The 20,301-nt window shown below is 29.2% G+C and overlaps 1 pseudogene; it reads left to right on the forward strand.

The window, feature by feature from the left end:
* Positions 1-1,792: 1,792 nt before the first annotated feature.
* The window catches only part of LOC107001253, a 19,490-nt pseudogene continuing 981 nt past the window's right edge, over positions 1,793-20,301 (forward strand).

A 20,301-nucleotide genomic window follows, 5' to 3' on the forward strand; every position in this document is an offset into this window, starting at 1 on the left:
TACAAGGAAAGGAATTACAAATCCTTTTCCTTCTTGAACTTGTCTATATTTACTTCTTTCCTTATTTGACTTGAATTGTAATTTCTTTATTTCTTTCCTTCTTTGGCTTGGATTGCTACTTTTTTATTTCTTTCCTTCTTTGACTTGAATTGCTACTTTTTTATTTCTTTCCTTCTCTATTTATTTCATTATTTGTTTCCTTCTTTTCCTTCCTTACAATTCTGCACTTTTTCTTCTTTGCCTCTATACTTTTTCTTCTTCACCGCAATCTCTCATAATTGTACACATACGACACCATGCCTTCACTTTATCAATCATCAAAACTACTTTATTTGTTCTCCTACATCCCAACATAAACCATGAAACCGTCGTTGGAATTGACGGGTCATACTTTTTAGATGATCACATCACTTTAACTAGTGGATCTATAAAGCTAATTAAGGTCTTGTACCGATTGCAAGGTATAGAAAGGTCCTTAGGTAACCTCAGTTAAGTCGTCATTTAGCTTTCCAACTCGCATACTCGTACATGCAATGTACCTATGCCAGTAGGCCTGCATTGTTTGTTGATGCAGACGTAGGTAAACAAGGGTTAGCACACAACTTAATTTTTATTCCATTGAGCACCCCATAGTCACTTGTTGAGCCTTTTTCCATTTCCATAGAATATCCTTTTTATTGCCTTTCTAGCTTAGTTCAATAGGATGTTGTTGGGAATTTCGCAACATCTATCTCAGTTATTACAGGCTTCATAGAAAAATAGATTGTTAGTAGTTAACTTTTGGAGTATAATTTATCTTATATTTCATATGTTTAAATGTTGAGACTTAGTGTCATTTTGGTCAAGACAATTATTTATGTTTTTTTGAAGAAAATACTTTTAATTCTTTACCTGAGATGCGTATGGTCTTTCAGTTAGTTAAGTAAGATAGACAAGGGTTCGCTCAAGGACAACAATAATCTATGGGTGTCTGCTACGTCAAAAGTATAGGCTTAGGGTGTGACAAACATGGCATCAAGCACAAAGTTCAAGAGTCTTAGGGAGTCTATCAAGGAGTGTTTATAGAGTATTGGTCATCAGGCTAAAGCGCTCCACATCTATGATTCGGAGGCTACAATATCAAGGAACATCAAACTTCTTCACATTCTTTTTGTTCTTTAGAGTTTTATCTATAAGAATTTCTCTCTCTTATTCATGCTTGCCCGTGTTTCAAATCATCATTCCTCCATGAAAAGCATTCATAGTTTGATCAACCAGGAGAAATGTTGAGGAACAAGAGTTACTCAATACACAGGATGTGAAAGTTCAAGGAGAGGTTACCAATGTTGATTTCCGGGAAGCCATCCGGCTACTATGTCAAGTAGTAACCAACCTACTCATGCAATAGAAGGATCTCGACATGAAGAAACTGATACCTCAAGGATTCATTAGTTTTTGAGAATGAATCCTCCTAGTTTCACTAGATCAAGCACTACTGATGATTTGAAAAAATTTGTAGATGAATTGAAGAAAATGCTTGAAGTGATGGTTGTGGTTAATATGAGAGGTTTGATTTAGTTTCATATCAATCGAAGAGCATATCTAGAACTTTGTTTGACCAATGGAAGGAGGGCATAGTTGAGGATGCATCACGTCAAAGTTGGAAATTTTTTAAGAAGACTTCTTGGGGTGATTCTTTCCTCGAGAATTGAAGGAAGCAAAGTTAGAGGAGTTCCTCACTTTGAAACAGGACTCCATGAGTGTTTTTGAATATTTGTTGGCATTCACCCAATTTTCTTACTATGTTCCGAAGATGGTTAATGATATGAGGAGTATGGTGAGTTTGTTTGGCGCCGGTTTGGGTCGTGCTTCAAGCAAAGAAGGTAGTACTGCAATGTTAATTGGTGACATGGACAAATCTAAGTCTATTGTCTATGTTCAATAGGTTGAAGAGGTGAGGCTGAGGGACAGAAATGAATACACAAACAATAAAGCAATGATTGGGAATGAGTCTGGGCGGTTGAAAGGTCGTTCACGTCAACCACAATTTCAGAAATCAAAGGGGCTGCACCATCGTCTGCTAGTGCACTTGCGCTAAGAAATAGAGGTCAGTATTATGGCCAGACTTAACCGAACTTCAAGGCTAGACCTACCCAATCCCAAGGATGTGTGGAACAAGGTATTAGTGGGATTTTCACATTAGGTTAATGTGGTCGAATCCACTCAGGTAAATGTCGTAATGACGAGAAAAGTTGTTTCAAATGTGGTCAAGAGGGTCACTTTGTGAGAGAATGTACCGAGAATAAGCAAGGTGGTGGAAATCCGGGCAATAGAGCTCAATCTTCATCAGTTGCTCCACCAGATATGACTACACCTAGAGGAGCCACTTCTGGTACTGGCATAGGGGCAAGTCATCTTTATGAAATCACTAGCAACCAAGAGCAAAAGAACTCTCCAAATGTTGTTACGGGTATAATCAAATTCTTTACTTTTGATGTCTATTCTTTGTTAGAACCAGGAGAAAGTTTATCTTTCCTAAATCATTATTCTTAAAATCAGTTTGAGATTCTTCATGAAAAACATTATGAACCCTTTTATGTTTCTACACCGTTTAGGGAGTCTATTCTAGCAGAAAAAATCTATCGTTATTGTCCTATTTATATCAATCACAAAGTATCATGGAAAATTTAATTGAGTTAGATGTAGTAAATTTTGATGTCATTCAAGGTATCGTCTGGATCCATGCCTGTTATGAATCAATAGATTGGATAAATGGAGTTGTTAAATTTCAAATTCTTAATGAGCAAATCATAGAGTGGACTAGTATTTAAGTAGTGTCTAAGGGTCGTTTCATTTCATACCTTAAGGAGAGGAAGTTAGTTTTAAAGGGGTGTATCTATCATTTAGTATCAGTTAATTACTCAAGTGTTGAGGTACCTTCCTTTCACACAATGCTTATATTCAGTGAGTTTCTAGAAGTCTTTCCTGATGATCTACTTGGAGTCCCTCTCGAAATAGAGATATACTTCAACATAAATGTTATTAAAGATACTAGTCCTATCTCTATTGCTCCATAAAAAATGGCACCAACAATGTTAAAAGAGGTAAAAGTGCAATTAGAGAACTATTAAATAAATGGTTCATTAGACCAAGTATCTCATCTCGGCTGCTCCGATTTTGTTTGTGAGAAACAACGATGATTCCCTTAGGATGTGTTTATACTACCACCAATTCAATAAGGTGACCATCAATAATAAACATTCTCTTCCACGGACAGATGATCTTTTTAATAAATTTCAAGGTGATTCTTGATTTTCCAAGATTAACCTTAGATCAGGCTATCATTAGTTGAAATTAAGGGAATGCAAATATTTAAAAGACAGCTTTTAGAACAAGGTTTGGGCATTATGAATATTTGGTTATGTCCTTTGGTTTGAGAAATGTACTTACCACGTTCATGGATTTTATGAACAGAGTCTTCAAACCTCATTTTGATCTATTTTTCATTATCTTCATTGATAACATACGGGTTTACTCAAGGAATGAATAATATCATGCTAATCACCTAAGGATTATTCTAAAGACTTTGAATGATAAGGAGCTATAATCCAAGTTCTCCAAGTGTGAGTTTTGGCTTAATCCGTGGCATTCTTGGGTCACATTATTTCCGTTGTGGGATTAGAGGTGACACTCAGAAGATACAAGCAGTTTAGAGTTGTCCTAGAACCATATCTCCAACTGATATAAGGAGTTTCTTGGGTTTGGGTATTTATTATAGGAGATTTTTGAAAGATTTTCATCTATCTCATCTCATTTGACCAAGTTAACTCAGAATACACAAATTTAAATGGTCTGAAGCTTGTGAGAAAAGATTTTACGAGTTGAAAAAGAGATTGAAGTCCACTGCGTTTTGACTTTACCGGAAAGAACTGTAGGTTTTGTGGTGTATTGTAATGCATCAAGAGTGGGTTTGGGAGTTCTTGATGGAAATCCATTAAATTATTATTGGTTGAATTTTATTGTATCCCAAGTAGATTCAATGAATAAATTTTAAAAATAATTGTTCTTGTAAGCATAGTTAATATTAAAACAGCTTTATTCAAATTTTATTCTTCTTTAATGATTATCTCATAAGCATAATGTTATTTGAATGCGTTAATACGGGGAAAAACGTATTCATATACACAATACCAAATATGTTTAACTAGATTAGGCTATATATTTAGATCCAAACTTAGCTCTTTATTCCAATTGTTAGAAAATTATATGCACAGTAGAAGCGTATCAAAATCTTACTGCCTAAATGAATAATATAGATAATCATATTGCTTATGCTAGATCGTATATAGCTATGCTAGAATACATAAACTTATCGAAATTTCTTCCAAGAATTACCTCATAAAGCGTATTCAAATGAATTCACAACTTAGACATATCTTCCTTCAAGCGAATTTCCAAGTTAGACAAATCATCAAGTGAATCCAAAAGATAGTCAACGCTATGAAGCCTTCTACAATGATCACAATTTCACATGTGATCTCTCTCAATACATGGTTGGCAAGTATGAATAGAACATTCAATCTTTTTCTAAGTTAAAAGAATCCTACTTATAGAGAGTTCTTCCAATTCAAAAAGGATAAAAAAATATACTTTATTTTCTTCAACAAGAAAAATACACCATGGATTTCTTTTTAAAAGAAAAACTCACTCTAGTCTCCTCTTTTCTCCTTAAAAATAGGATTTTGGGTTGTAATTAAATGTGGGCACGGTAGGGACCACAAAATTAATTATTGAGGCTTCATTAAAAATTATTCCAAATAATTAATTTGAATTATTCTTACAATACTAAATTAAAAATCAATCCATTAGAAATTCGTAATTGCAGTCCTCTATTTATATTTCAAAATTCCCCATTAAACAGTTATGATTCTCCGTGTGAAGATTACAGATAATAATTGATAAATGAAATTACTTAAGAATTTAACTCAACGATTATTTCCTTTAAAATAATACTTCACTTATTTCATGTGTCGGAGTCATGAATCAACTAGCAAGGTTTGACACGATGAAAACTTATATGGTTCTCAAAAAGACATAGTAATCAATATATATATATATACATTTGATAGTTTAGAGAATATGTTTTGGTCAGTCAGTGTAAAACAAATATATCTACTCGGTCCTATTCAACATACAAAACACACTATCACAAGAAGTTGGAATTATATTGTTCTCATTATCAAGATAAATTACATAAAATCTTGTGGTACTAATGGAAAAGGACAAACTTAAGCATAGATAGTGAAGGGACTAATGGGAAAAGGGAGCACGAGTTAGATAAGATATAGATTACATTGTGTCTCAACATAGTGCAAATGCTCATCAAGATTCTTCAACAAGGAATGTGTCTATTTGGCAACCTTTGGTTGCAGTCACTTCAATCTCTTCTTAAGTGTCTTGTCCACATAAAAACTGACTAAGAATGGGAATTAGCGGTTGATAAATTTTATAGCTACAACAAAATTCATTTTTAATCTTATTTAGTCACAAATTATTATAAGATTTTGTTACCTACGAACAATTTTACAAAGGTTAACGACAAAGTTCGTTGCTTCGAACTATATAATATAAAGCCAATACCATAACCAAGAAGTAATGAGTACAAAGGTGTCAACTGTGAACAAATACAAGTTCTATTAGTGGAACACAACAAGATGTCTCTATGGCAAAAGACTATCTAACATATATAGAAGGAGAGAGGCTGATAAAAAATCGTCAGTATTTGCACTATGTTGAGACACAATGTAATCTATATCTTGTACGACTCGCTCTCTCTTCTTACCTCTACCGTTTCCATAAGTTCCTTCATTAGGTCAACTTCTACTAAAGTCTTTTCCCATGGAATTGGAAAATTTGCCTTCTTTATTTAATACGGCTGTTATCACATATCTCTTCTATAATATTTGAGAGAGTTTGTTTCTTAGGTTTCTGACATTTACTCCATTTCTTCATAATTAAGGGAGTATTTAATATCACATCCACATAATGACTTACTTATTTTTTGTTATAGTGAAAATATCAAATAAATCAACCTTTGGCTGCTTGTGTTTATATTTATCTCTTACTTTTTGTGATCTTATGTCTAGAAATCTTACCTTGCTATCATTACCAAACAATTTATCGAAGCATTCTTTGATTTTCTTGGAGTCATTAATTCTTTGAACCTTCAATTTCTTAACATGTAATTCCAAGTTTCTTTTGGTGATGGAAGAAATATAATTCTCTTTAAAATAGTAGTTGAGACAACAACAAACAAAGTCGCTTTCTTGTGGAATTCATGATTTTCATTTCCTTGTGACTTTTGATTTGCGCTTTGGTCACATTATTTTGTACCGAATTAATTTCATAATTCTCTTTCAGTGCTTCCTTCCTAAAGATCAAGGGCCTCAAAGTAATTTAACGTTCTCAAAACTCATAATTGGTAATTTTCATCACTAAGAACATCACGAGTTATTCATGAAAAACTATTTTTTGAAATCCATCTCGTCACTGAAAGGTCAATGGAGAAAAATAGTTCTAAATGCCTCCTTATAAGTTTTTTAAAGAAAACAATGCACGAAAATAACAATGGAAGAAAAGTTGAAGGATAAATTATGTATTGCACTATAGAACTTTATTATATTTACTAATAAAAGACATGTATTTACCTACTAAAAACCAAACTGTAGTAGATATCACCTCCTAAATACTAGGTATCAAACCTAATTGAATTATTGCAAAAAGAATATTTATAGTTCTTAATCAAAGATTCAACATGCGTACGAAAGATTCCAAGGTCTTCAATCTTGAACATTAAATGTATAACTCTTTAGCTTCTACATTATTGCCTTGAAGCCATATCAAGAAAGCTTGAAGAGTGTTCGTATCAGCTCTGTGATGTTGTTGAGTAAATTATAGGAGAGCAGGTCTGTGAAGTTAGTATATAGTCTAGGGATTTTGTATTACATCAATACAGTTGGTGGACTCACCATCTTATCTTTGTCTGGACAAAGAAAGAAAGAAAATGGTTTTCTAGGACTCTTGTTGTTAATTACTACTTTATGCAAGCAACTTTTCTATCTGCGATACGATAGGGTCTGCAAAAAGACAAATGCCAAATATGTTATTTCCAATTTTTAAGTCTAAGAACTCCTGATGTATACAATTGCACGTCATATGGAAAGATCTTATAATATTTTTCACCGCGACAATGTATTATCTGTTTAATTGATTATGTTTATTATTTGTATGTAATACATAATACATTAGCTTATTATATGGTACTAATTTGTAAAGTTTTTTACAATAAATGTGTCACCTATGTTAACCACAAAAGCATTAACTAATTTGTAATTTAGTTAGTTTTACTATAGTATTATTTTAAGAACAAAAGTTATTTGTAGCTATATAAGGAAATCTATCAAAGGAAAATCAATTGGAACAATTCTGTAAATATCTCTACCAATGATTATGTTATATATTTCTATAATATAGAAGAGTGAAGTGGAAGGACGACCAACAAAAATAAATATAATTTCACTCTAACAAAAATCTATTAAGAAATATAATTAATAATTCTAGAAACATCTCTTTATATATGAAGTGAATAATGATCAAGGGCAAAAATGTAATTTCATGCTAACAAATCTATCAAGAATGATAACAGAAAAAATTAAATAGTTCTAGAAACATCCCATAAACTTATTTTGTTTTTACTTCACTTTGTTTTCTTTTGTGAGTTATTGTGATATCTATTTTATTATCACTATATTTTACTATTTCTTTACTTTCATTTAATTCTTAATATTTTTTTCTATTAATTATGCTTATAAAAAATGCCAACTTTTTATATAAAATTTATCATGAATTAATTATTTTCATCTTTATTTTGGATCTAATTAATATACTTAAAAATAATAATGATAAAATTAATAATATATGTTAGATTGAAATTAAAGAAAAAGATGTTGAAAAGTAACTTTACAAATAAAAATGAATAGGATGATATATATGTATTAAAGACAACTAAGAATAAAAATGTCATTTCGTTCTAATAAAATCTAAAAAGAATAAATAATTCTAGAAATATCTTTCTAATTATGAAGTGATTGATGATCAATTGTAAAAATGTAATTCCATGCAAATAAAAATCTACCACGAACCATAACAAGAAAATTAAATAATTCTAGAAACATCTTTGGTTATTATTATTAGTATTACCTCATTTTTGTTAGTTTTGCATTTTTTATGAGTTATTATGATATCTATTTATTATATCAAAATAAATAAATAATGACTACGGTTAGCTCTTAATATTTATATATCAAGTATAATTTTAGGTGGAATCAATCAAAATTAAAATTAAAATTTATATGTATATTAAATTTTGTGTATTGAAATATTTTTTAATTATGTGATCTTAAATATGCTATATAAAAAATTAAAACTCCGAAGTTATTTTCTTTTTGAAATAAAATAAAAAAATTAAGTTCATATGAATCGAAAAGGGTGGATTCATATATTAAAAATGAAATATATATGTGTTATTATTAAAATAAGCTCTCATACATTTTTTAAAAAAAAATCATTTGACTTCCTTCTATTAATTTCAATTATATAGAAGAGTGAAGTGGGAGGACGACCAAGGGCAAAAATGTAATTTCACGCTAACAAAAATCTATTAAGGTATATAATTAATAATTCTAGAAACATCTCTTTATATATGAAGTGAATAATGATCAAGAGAAAAAATGTAATTTCATGCTAACAAATCCATCAAGAATAATAAGAAAAAAAATTAAATAGTTCTAGAAACATCCTAAATTATTCTAACTACCATTAACTTATTTTGTTTATACTTCACTTTGTTTTCTTTTGTAAGTTATTGTGATATCTATTTTGTTATCACTATATTTTACGATTACTTTACTTTCATTTAATTCTTAATATTTTTTTTCTATTCATTATGCTTAGAAAAAATGCCTACTTTTATATAAAAATTTATCATGAATTAATTATTTTCATCTTTATTTTGGCTCTAATTAATATACTTGAAAATAAATAAGTGTGATGAAATTAATAATTTATATTAGATTGAAATTAAATAAAAAGATGTCGAAAAGTAACTTTAAAAATAAAAATGAATAGGATGATATATTTGTATTAAAAACAAGAATAAAAATGTAATTTCGTTCTAATAGAATCTATCAAGAATAAGTGATTCTAGAAACATCTTTCTATGTATGAAGTGATTGATGATCAAATATAAAAATGTAATTCAATGCACGTAAAAATCTATCACGAACGATAACAAGAAAATTAAATAATTCTAGAAACATCTTTAGTTATTATTATTAGTATTACCTCATTTTTGATATTTCTTCATTTTATTATGAGTTATTGTAATATCTATTCATTATATGAAAATAAATAAATAATGATTACGGTTATCTCTTAATAATTATATATCATGTATAATTTTAGGTGGAACCAATCAAAATTAAAACTAAAATTTATATGTATATTAAATTTTGTGTTTTGAAATATTTTATAATTTTATGATCTTAAATATGCTATATAAAAAAATTAAAACTCAGAAGTTATTTTCTTTTTGAAATAAAATAAAAAATAAGTTCATATAAATCGAAAAGGATGGATTCATATATTAATAAAAGAAATATATATGTGTTATTATTCAAAAAAGCTTTCATACATTTGTTTAAAAAAAGCATTTGACTTCCTTCTATTAATTTGGGCATATATGTGGAGTTTTAAAGATTTAAATATTTTAATATAGAAATATAATGATTTGAAAACTTTAATTCTTTTTAATTTCTATTATGTACATATTTAAAAATTATATTAACAAAAACATAAAAACGCAATGTAACAATTTTAATTATTTTATGAAAAAGATAGTTAAAAAATGATAAAATTTGGTTGACTTCCTTATTTTTATTGAAACAAATAAAGTTATATATGAATTAAAAAGTACTATGAATCATAGTAAAATGAAATTAAAAATAGTGAGAATCATATAGGAAATTTTGTTGACTTTCCAAAAATCACTTGCATCACATAAAATAAAACAGATGTAGTAACATATATTATTCGAAAATGACATAAAAGGTATATAAATTAATAATTTAAAATATTTTAAAAAAAACACATATAAAGAATTTAGTTTATTTTTTCACATTTCATTTGTTCCACATAAATTGGAAGAAAAAAAAAGCTAACATACGTTGGGCCTGCGCTAGCGTGGGCACCTGATATCTAGTATTTTTTTTAGTATATAGAAGAGCCAAATTGAGGATGACCAAGGGCAAATATATTATTTCACGCAAACAAAAATCTATTATGAAAATAATAAATAATTCTAGAAACATCTTTTTATATATGAAGTGAATAATGAACAAGGGCAAAAACATGATTCCACACTAACAAAAATCTACCAAGAGTGATAACAAAAAAATTAAATAGTTCTACAAACATCTTGAGTTATTATTATTACCATTAACTTATTTTGTTATTACTTTACTTTCTTTTCTTTTGTGAGTTATTGTGATATATATTTTATTATTACTCTACTTTACTAATACTTCACTTTAATTCTTAATATTTTTTCAACACATTATATTTTAATTCTTAATATTTTTTCAACACATTATATTTATAAAAAATGTTTACTTTTTATATTAAAATTTATTGTTAATTAATTATTTCCATCTTTATTTTTGTTCTTTTAATATTTCTGAAAATAAATAAGTGTAATAAAATTAATAATATATATTAGATTGAAATTAAAGAAAAATATATTAAAAAGTAACTTTACAAATAAAAATGAATAGGATGATACATTTGTATTAAAGACGACCAAGAATAAAAATGTAATTTCATTCTAATAAAAATCTATCAAGAATTAATAATTCTAGAAATATCTTTCTATATATGAAGTGAATGATGATCAAATGTAAAAATATGACTTCATGCAAACGAAAATCTACAAAAAAATGATAACAAGATAATAAATAGTTCTAGAAACATTTTTTATTATTCTTAGTACTATTATTACCTCATTTTTTAATTTTTTCATTTTTTTGAGTTATTGGGATATCTATTTATAATATAAAAGTAAATAAACTATGATTACACTTAGCGCTTAATAGTTATATATCAAGTATAATATTGTGTAAAATCAATCAAAATTAAAACTAAAAATTATATGTATATTTATATTTTGTGTATTGAATTTTTTTTAAAAAATTTGTAATCTTAGATATGCTATACAAAAAAAATTAAAATTCAGAAGTTATTTTCTTTTTGAAATGAAATTAAAAAATAAGTTGATATAAATTGAAAAAGAGGGAGTCATATATTAAAAATGAAATATAATGATTTGAAAATTTTAATTCTTTGGTTTAATTTCTAATTTTTTATATATTTAAATATTACATAAAAAAAGAAGTTTCAAAACACAATGTAACAATTTCAAATATTGTTAGAAAAACACAGTTAAAAAACATAATGAAATTTGGATGACTCCCATATTTTATCGAAACAAAAAAAAGTTGCATAGATTATTTGAAAAAAATGTAAGAACTAAAAAGTGTTATGAACCACTGTAAAATACAACCAAAAATATATGTAAGAACCATATAAGAAATTTCGTTGATTTTCCTAAAATTGTTTGTATCACATAAAATGAAACAAATAGAGTAACATATATTATTCAAAAATAACATAAAATGTATATAAATTAACAATTAAAAATATTTTTTTTAAAAACACATATAAAAAAATTAGTTCGCTTTTTAAAATTTCATTTGTGTCGCATAAATTGAAAGAAAAAAAACTAACATATGTTGGGCCTGAAGTCTAATGAATATTAAAATTCAAACTACAGAAAAATGAGCAGTAAAAAAATAAAGAAGAACAACAAAAGAAAATGTTATTAAAAAAAGATTTTGTTGAGAAATATAGATGTAGAAAAAAAATTAATAAATAAATAACTTCGGAAAAAACAACCTGAAAAAAGTACATTTGTTATTTTGTGGGGATAACGTCCAAGTACCCCCTCAAGCTATGTCCGAAATCTCAGAGACACACTTATACTATACTAAGGTCCTATTACCCCCCTGAACTTATTTTATTAATATTTTTTTCCCCTTTTCGACCTACGTGACACTATCTTGTGGGCCCAACGATGGTTGACTTTTTTTTCAAACTAGTGCCACGTAGGCTAAAAAGGGGTAGAAAATTACTTATAAAATATGTTCAGGGGGGTAATAGGACCTTAGTATAGTATATGTGTGTCTTTGGGATTTCGGGCATAGGTTGAGGTGGTACTTGTGCATTATCCCTATTTTGTAGGGTTAGAGTTTTCTTTACGGCATGATATTAAGAGTTTAGTATCAAAAAAAATTAATTAATGTAATTTAAATTATAACTTTACAATAATTATTAATATATATTGAAATAAAGTTTGACAACCAACTACATTTTAGTAATTTTAACGTCATTTAAAGGCAAAATAACAATTGTGTAGTTAATAGTCTAAATGAAAATCTAGAAGAATCCATACATGTCTTAACTTTTGTTATGGACCCCATAAAGATATTATTTTTATTTTATTAAAATGAAGAGTTTCTACTAATTAATTTCTCACAAACAATAATAAATGTTAAACTTGTTTTGACATATTTTAGAAAGAAGATTTTGAACTAATTAAAATAAAATGTGTTTGAATAGTTAATATTTTGTTACTAGATTTAAAAGGTTATTGCGTAATCATATTTTTAATATTATGTTACCTAATGTAATCACTACATTCGTATATTTATTATTAAAATAGTCTTTTAAATGACACATCTGTATTTTTAATTAATTTAAATAAAATATCAAATTTCGAGACTAAAATAATGAACAATGTTTTACTATCAAGAAATCAACAATTTCATAGTGTACTCATCGAAAGATTAAAAAATAGAAATCTTTCATTTCTATATTTTCTTAATATCAAATATAGTAAAATATTTAACAGAGAAAATTTGACAAGGAAAACGTTTACATTAAAATTCTAATGAATATTAAAATTCAAACTATAGAAAAATGAGTAGTTAAAAAATAAAGAAGAACAACAAAAGAAAATGTCAATAGAAAAATACCTCGCTGAGAAATATAGAGGAAGAAAAAAAACTAACAAATAAATAAAATTAGGAAAACAACCTGAAAAAAAGTATATTGGTATTTTGTGGGGATAAGATTTAATGTTTTCTATACGTTATAATATTAAGAGTGTAGTATAAAAAAATTAATTAATGTAATTTAAAATATAACATTATAGTAATTAATATTGTATATAAAAAGAAAGTTTCTTTCATAATTGTTTTTATTGTTCTGGAGCTAAAAATCACTTTTTTATAAATACTTTCAATATTTAGAATATAACACCACGGTAATTGTTATGTATATAGAAATAAAGTTGCTTTCTTGATTGTCTTTATTGTAATGAAGTTAGAAATTATTTTTTTAAGTATTTCTATTTATCGAAGACAATAATAAAATTTATCACAAAATTCATCGACAAAGTCTATTACAAACACAACAGTATACATAAGTTGAAGAAATAGATATGTGAAAGACTTTAAGTCGATCTTTACGAATTGATTGATTAATGATTAATATTTTATCATATGCAAAGCTTATGGTGCAAATATTACAAAACAAAGATAATAACATTGTGGAAAATAAATACCACTTGTGAATGCATATAAAGAGCGATGAGCTTTTTCAAACATATCAACATTTTATATATTTCTCCTCTACGAAATGTTTTAACTTATAGTCTAATGCATTTCTCTATTTCCTTGATGCATTGAACTTTTCAGAGTTTCTACTTTTTAAATTTAGGTTGTAAACGACATATTTATGTCTTATGACCATTTGAAAATGATTATAAATTGATATATTACTAAATAAAAAATAGTATAAAGTAAAAAAATCTCAAGTCTTTAGAGGCTAACTACACCATATCCAGGAAGTTTCTTCAATTACAAAAATCTCGAATTTTTCATTACTCTCGAATACGTTCCTTGATCTCCAATATATTGCAAATGTCATATTACTTTGGGGGAGGAATTTATTTGAGAGGGATTTTGTATGTATTTGAGAAAAAATAGCTATATTTGAGAGGAAATAGGGATGTATAAGAAAGAGGATTATAATATTTAAAGTAGTAAAAATTTATATAGTTTTTTAAATAAAATATGTGAAATTATATTGGGTTTGTATCACGAGCCTTAAATTATCTAGTATGTGTAGGTATGTCTATGTACATTCTAGGACAAAGTTAAATCCTAATTTTAAGAATTATAGTTTTAAATGTTTTGAAGAAACTTTTTAAAAAGGAAATATTTTTAAAGATATTTTTGACCATAGATTTCAAATCAGAGATGGAAAATTTCTCCTTTAAAAACTTTGAGATATCTCACCTATGATTATGCTATATTATGTGCAAATATGTCTATGTACATTTTATAAAAAAATAATTTAAACCCCATTTTTAATCATTATCCAGCCATTGATAGCATTTACACCATTTTTTAACATTTCAACATTTTTAAAGAGATATTTTCAAACTCTTATTTGAAATCTATGGTCAAACATATCTTTAAATATATTTCCTTTTCTAAATTTTTTTTCAAAGTATATAAAACTCATTGGCCATGAAATTAAGCTTTATTAAACTCTGATTTGAAATCTATGGTCAAACATATCTTTAAATATATTTCCTTTTCTAAAATTTTCTTCAAAACATATAAAACTCATTGGCCATGAAATTAAGCTTTATTAAGCCCTTCTCAACAAATTCTTAGAATATTTGAGAACTTTTTAAGAAATATTTTTCAAAATATATGGTGAAATATATCTTTGAAAATATTCACATTTTTAGAATCTGGTTCAAACAACATATAAACTTCTATCATAATTTTAAGCATGCTAATGTTTGAAGGACAATCAGGTTCAAGTGAAAAAATTTATCTGTTGTTCCATTGGAAGACGATGAAAAGTGGAAAAATATCGGCCCAATGAACAAGTCTGTAGTCATAACATCTCAGGATTTCATTCCTTCAAATTTGAATGCTATTTCGGGGGGGTGGGGGTGGGGGGCCTTGAAGAGCCTTGTAAAAGTGAGAGGGAGTAAAGTCTCTCTGATACGTAAATAATTTTTGGTATTCCATGTTGATAATTCACACGAAGTTGTTCATAACATTCAATATTCTCTCAACATGTTTTCTACCCCTGAGACACAAAGGGATATAGAAGTATCGTAGGAATGGTTTAGGGTCAACTTCTAGGAACTCCATCAGCTTCAGACACTTTAAGATGATGATTTTACACCTGTAAAGGTTTGGTTATGGAAGCTATGTAAGTACCAAATTGCATAAACCAATGCATTTTTCTACTCTAGGGCTTGTCACCAGATCAAGAGGAAAATGCAAAGGTTTATTCAATTTGGTACTTTCATAGCTTCCATAACCAAACCGCTTCAGGTGTAAAATCATCGTCTTAGGAAGTGTCTTGTGCTGATGGATTTCCTAGTAGTATCCACTCCAACCATTCCTACGATAGTTCTATATCCCTAGAGTGTTTGAGGAGCAGAAAATAGGTGGAGAGCATCTTGAATATATGAACAACTTCATGTTAAATATCAATATGGAATACCAAAAATGGTTGAACTACTCGCAGAGGATTTTTTTCCTCTCAGTTTTAGAAAACTCTTCAATTGCCACGAAATATTGGCACTCTAGTTTGATGGAACGAAGTTTTGAGTTCTTGTGACTAAACACTTTTTATTTGGGCCAACAATTTCCCTTGTTCATCGTCTTCCGATTAAACAATAGACCAATTTTTTCCATTTTAACCTGATTGCCCTTAAAGCTTTAGTATGCTTAAAATTTATATAGAATTCCATATGTTGTTTGAATTATATTTTGAAAAAGAAATACATTCAAAGCTATATTTAACCATAGATTTTGAAGAAACATCACAAAAAGGTTGTCATTCTTCTTCTTCTCCTTCTTCTTTTTCTATTTCTTATTCTTCTTCTTCTTCTCCTCCTCCTCCTCCTGCTACTACTACTCCTCCTTCCTCCTTAACCTCCTCCTCCTCCTCCTACTACTACTCCTCATCCTCCTCCTTCTTCTTTTTCAACTTCTTTAATCGGCTTCTTGTCCTAGGTTGATCTTCTCCTTCTTTTCCTTGTCCTCCTCCTCATATCCTACTCCTTCTTTTTTACCTTCGCCTTCTTCTTCTCCTTCTCCTTATCCTCGTCCTCCTCCTCCTTCTTCTTATCTTTCTCCTTCTCCTTCTCTTTCTCCTCCTTCTTCTCGTACTTTCTTTCTCCTTCTCCTTCTCCTTCTCCTTCTCCTTCTCCTTCTTCTTCTTCTTCTTCTTCTTCTTCTTCTTCTTCTTCTTGAATTGGGTTTCTTTTGGGGGTTTAAAAATAATGATTAAGGATGACTTAGTTAAGAGTCTAAAGTATTTATATAGTTTGTCTAAACTAGGGTAAAACATGTCACTTAATAACTAATTTATTTATGAAAATTACACAAATCCCCTACTTAAATGTTTGAAATCAACATTATGCTTCAACCATGAGACCATACCCATGGCCCTAGGGTGGACCCACAGGGAATGCTAGTCAAGCATGGGTGGTGGTTTGTAACATTGTTTTTGGAACCCTGAACCACGACACCTCAGCCAGGGGTGTGGGTCGTTCCTTTCGTGACTCTTGGTCGGTCCTCGGGGGATCGTACCTTGACGAACTCAAAACCCTTCTTTAAAGTACGGGGAGTGATTACTAGGAATTAACTCTCATTTCAAAATCTAGTTTATCCTACTAGTTTCTGGGGTGTTAAACCAAAACCCTTAACCAAAGATAATTACTCAAGATTGTAAGTTCTAAGAATCGAATTATATATTAGGGGAGTGATTATCTTACCTATATCACTAGAAATTGTGGAAAATAGTCGTGAACTACTCTGGTTCACCTCGTCTCTCTCAAGAACTTAGTTTTCCAGTAAATAAAACCTGAAGGGTTTAACGTTCCTGGTAAAGAAAATAAAGTATGCAAATTTGTGAAGTCACTTTTTATGGACTCAAACAAGCACCCAAATAATGGCATGCTATATTTGACCAAACAATGTTGGCAAATGGATTCAAGATTAACGAACGTCATAAATGTGTTTACATTAAAAACGTTATGTATCATGAAGTCATTGTTTATTTGTATGTTAATGACATGTTAATAATGATTAAAAACACTGATGATATAAATTCTATTAAGCACATGTTGTCCCGCAAGTTCAATATGAAGGACTTAGGAGTTGCTGATTTGATCTTAAGGGTAAGGATTATCAAAACTCCTTATGGACTAACATTATCTCAATCTAATTATATTGAAAGGGTATTGGCTAAGTTCAAGTACTTGAGTTTCAATATTGTCAAAACTCCAATTAATTTAAGCTTTACATTTCAAAAGAATAAATGTTAAAGTGACTCTCAATTGGAATATGCCTAAGTATTGCGAAGTTTGATGTATATTATGAATTGTATGCGACCAGATATAGAATGTGCTATTAGCAAACTGAGTCAGTTCACTAGTAATTAGAATCAAACACACTGGATGACAATGAAACGTGTGTTGGGATATATGAAACATACACAACACTATGCTTTGCATTGTAATAAATATCCTGATGTGACTGAAAGATATAGTGATGCAAATTGGATTACCGGGTCAAATGAAGTAAATCCACAAGTGGTTTTGTGTTCATACTTGGTAGAGGAGCAGTCTCTTAGAAACTGTCAAAAAAAACATGTAATGCTTGCTCAACAATGGAATCTGAATTCATTGCTTTGGATAATGCTGGTGAAGAAGCTCAATAACTCCAGAATTTCTTAGAGGATATTCCATTCTGGCCCAAACCTATTGGACCTATTTGCATACATTGTGATAGTCAAGAAGTAATAGGTAGGGTAGGGAGCGTAATAAACAATGGAAAGTCTCGTCATATACCGGTTACATGACACTGTAAAACAACTGCTCTCTAGTGGAATTATCACAATTGACTATGTAAAGTTAAGCGATAATGTGTCAGATCAACTAATGAAAGGCCTAGTGAGAGAGGAAATTGAAAGATCATCTAAGGAAATGGGTTTACGGCTTAGGACAAGTCAGCATGACAGTAACTCTATCTAGCAAACCGGAGATCCCAAGAGATTGATTCAAGGAGTAAAACAAAGTTGTGGCTGACGGTTCGACATTGTCAATCAACTCAATGCATTCTCATGATAAGACAACGTTTAGGTTCAGAGTTAAGACTTTAAGGATTGTTAATGAGGTAATAAAACTTAAAATTTTTAATGATTAGCTATGTTTGGTAGATTTTGCCAACTAGTGTATCTACAAGATGACACAGTTAGAAATCGTGAGTGTGAAGTGGAAGCTGCTTCAAAGAGAATTTTATGTCAAAAGCCTATTGTCTACACATTCATGAAACCAGGAGGTGTTCATGGCTGAAACAGACACAAACGTAAGAACCATACACATTTAAGGGTTAATTTTGTGACATATGGTTGTCTAGGTATACACCAAAGCTCGACGGTTCAAAGATAATTCATCTACCGATTGACCGAGTATATCCGACATATGTTCACTACGGAAAGTCTAAGGGGAAACCTTCTTATCCAGATGCAATTAATCATTTATGTAAAGTACATACTTGTCTGTCTATTCCTATGTTCTAACCATTTCCTATCAATGTGGGGATTGGTGGATATGTACCAATAGTTGATGGGAAATATAGGCAAATAGAGGAACTTTAAAAGCTGAGAACATAAAGAGTTAGGAAATTGAAAAGTCCTCTTATGCATTAATGAAAAAAGCATTTGTCCCTCATTAGTGGTGGAAAGAAAAATAGGAGAGTTTAAATATAAATACACTCCTATTAATTGTTAAAAGGGTTGGAAAGAGGGACATCTCTTGCACCGTCATCGTCGTCGCTCGCTCAGCTCGCATCGGCTTCATCTTTGAAAAATGATCGATCGAGAGATTATTTTTTGAACAAAGTTGATTATAATTATTTAATTGGTTGATAATACACGTGTCCAGTTATTTTGTCGAACTTAACTGAAATGTTTCAAATTTTTAATTGATTAATCCTACCCGACTCGGATCCGCACGCGACCTATTTTATTTAAAAAAAATTAGTTTTATTTAAATTTCCTACCGTTTTGGAAATGACTGTTCTGAAAGGTTGCAACTTTCATAAATAACCAGTACCATTTGAAAGTTTGCAAACTTTCATTAATGGTCGTGTGTATTCTGAAAGGGTTGCAACCTTTTAAAACCTGTTCCTCTTGCCTATAAATTCCATTCTCTCTTCAGAATTTTTCCTTACGATTTTTTCTAATCTCTTCTTATGCTTCTGCAAAACAATTACTTCGTGTATTATACTGTTGTTGAGTGGTTTGTTGTCACCAGAGTTTTTGGTATCTATACTCTGCTGATTAAGATAATTTTACACTGGGAGGTCATATTACAAATCAAACCTCGGATACTAAAGGTGAATAATTTCCTTAAGGAGACACAGTGAGTTCAGTGGACTTGATCTTTTTTCTGTTATAATTTTTTCAGATTCTGGTACATGTTTTAACATTTAAATTTTTGTTTATTAAATTTTTGTTATTCTTTCTTATTGATTCAGTAATTTTTTGTTACTTCGTGTTTCTTCCAAAAAAAATTTATTAGAATAAGTAATTCTGTTTTTTTTATAACACAAATTGGCAGCAGTTGATGCTTATCTCATCTCTAATGCCCATCATTATATGGACATGTTCTTTAACATGCCTTTCTATGAAAAGGAAAAAGCTCAAAACAAATTTGTTAAAATTTTGGTTACCAGAAGCTTCACTCGAAGGTATTCTTAACACTTCTTTGGAAAGTGACACTCTCTTTACGATACTCTACTAAAGAAAGCTCATCTCACATAGTTCAGGAGTATTTCCAAAGGACATTATGTGGATAGTTCAAAAAACCGGTAAGGACAATCGACTAACTTAGTTCTCATCTTTTTCAAATTTTTCTCGTACTTTTTCTTTTTGGTATGTTTCATAAAAATGTATTTTTTTTATTTTTTTGCATGACATGTTTAAGTCCACTATATTACATGATATTCTTGTAAAGTACACACACACATACACACGCATATATATATA

This window comes from Solanum pennellii, chromosome 10, assembly GCF_001406875.1.
Source record: "Solanum pennellii chromosome 10, SPENNV200".
Classification (NCBI taxonomy): domain Eukaryota; kingdom Viridiplantae; phylum Streptophyta; class Magnoliopsida; order Solanales; family Solanaceae; genus Solanum; species Solanum pennellii.